Below are 1,829 nucleotides of genomic sequence, written 5' to 3' on the forward strand. Positions count from 1 at the left end.
GCGCAGGTGGTTCCTTTTGTGCCACTGGCACAGTTTGGGTGGGGATGTAAATTGAGTAGGGTGGGGTCTCAGAGAATCACCAGGGCGGAGCAAACAGCAATGGTTGTCGTCAGCGTCTCTGCAACTCCTCGCCTCTCCGCGTCTCTGCGTTGCGTCTCCGCGTCTCTGCATCCCCGTGAGCAGCTCTGCGAGAAAGCCACCTTTGCTCTCCGACCCGCTGCAAGACAGTCCAGCCTCTCCCCGTAGGAGTCTGGGACCTCAGAATCCCGCCCCAAACAGGCTCAGTGGATTCGAGAGCTTGTATTCCCTTCCGATTGAAAAAAAACTTGCATCATGCCCTGACCAGTTTGGCTCAGTGGATAGAGCATCAGCCTGTGGACTGAAGGGTCCCAGGTTTGATTCTGGTCAAGGGCATGTACCTTGGTTGCAGGCACATCCCATGGGGGGTGTGCAGGAGGCAGCTGATCGATGTTTCTCTTTCATCGATGTTTCTAACTCTCTATCCCTCTCCCTTCCTCTCTGTAAAAAATCAATAAAATATATTAAAAAAAAAAACAAAAAACGCGCATCCAGTTGCAGCCCACCTGGCGCGCGCCTCCGTACCTCTGTTCTTGGCGCCTCTGCACCTCCTACTCAGTCTCAATGCGCTTCTTTCTTTCCTTCCAGTTGTAGAACTTCCACTGGGCCATCTTTCCCGTGGTTCTGGATGACAGCTGCTTTGTCTTATAGTTGGTAGTTTTAATGTTGTCGTGGGAGGCAACACGCACAGGTCTATACCTTATGCCGCCATCTTGGTTTCTCCTTTCTCTCTTTTTAATCCTCACCTGGGGACATGATTTTAGTGATTTTCAGAGAGAGGAAGGGAGAGACGAAGAGAGGGGAACATTGATCTGTTGTCTCCTGCATGTGCCCCAACTGGGGATCAAATCCGAAACCCAGGTATATGCCCTGACTGGGAACTGAACCCACCATCTTTTGGTGTATGGATGATGCTCCAACCAACTGAGCCCCCCTGCCAGGGTGGGAAATGACTCTTTAAGAGGTTGAGGGCAGCTGAGTCACTGGCCAGGCCCTGGGAACTCAGGGATGAATGTGACATGGCCTGGCCCTCCTGGAGCCCAGAGTCTGGAGGCCCTAATCAGGCCTCAACATGCAAACCTCAGCACAGGTTGACAATGCAGCAAAGCTGCCTGTGGTCAGCTAGGGATGAAAGAGGAAGGCTCCGGAGGAGGCACAGGGGCTGGCAGAGATGAGAGATGCGATGTGCAGACTAGGGGAGGGCATGTCAGTGGCAGAGAGAAAGTTCAGAAAAGCAAGTTGGAACCAGGTAACAGAGAGAGCTGGGCCACAGGACTTGGGGTTCATCCTTTTTCTGGGGCCATGAGAACCAGAGAAGGATACTGAGCAAGGGCTGCAGCCATGGAAATCGGAGCCTTAGAGTGATGGACCTGGTTCCGTGGCCTGGCCGCCTTGACCAGCGGGTGGCTGCGAACCAGGGGCCATGCCAGTGGTGCGGGTAAGAGGCAACGAGGCTGACAGATGCTATTTGCTCAAAATGTGACTCCACACCTTGTCACTATTATCCCCAACCAGGGAGTCCCAGGGCTCATTTGCCAACACACAGCTTCTGCTTACCCAAGGCCTCCATGTCCCCGAGCCTCTGGGAGTGAAGTTCCAATGCTGTTGACAGTACCCACGGGGGCCCTTTGGTTCAGGCAAATCCAGGCCCCGTTACTCCACCCACACAGCAGCTTTCCGGACAGCCTCCGCCTCCCGCACTCCTGGAGGTCAGTGACCACCCACCCCCCCGCCCCCCGCCCCCCTCAGCT

The sequence above is a fragment of the Myotis brandtii genome, unplaced genomic scaffold (assembly GCF_000412655.1).
Source record: "Myotis brandtii unplaced genomic scaffold, ASM41265v1 scaffold2287, whole genome shotgun sequence".
Lineage (NCBI taxonomy): Eukaryota > Metazoa > Chordata > Mammalia > Chiroptera > Vespertilionidae > Myotis > Myotis brandtii.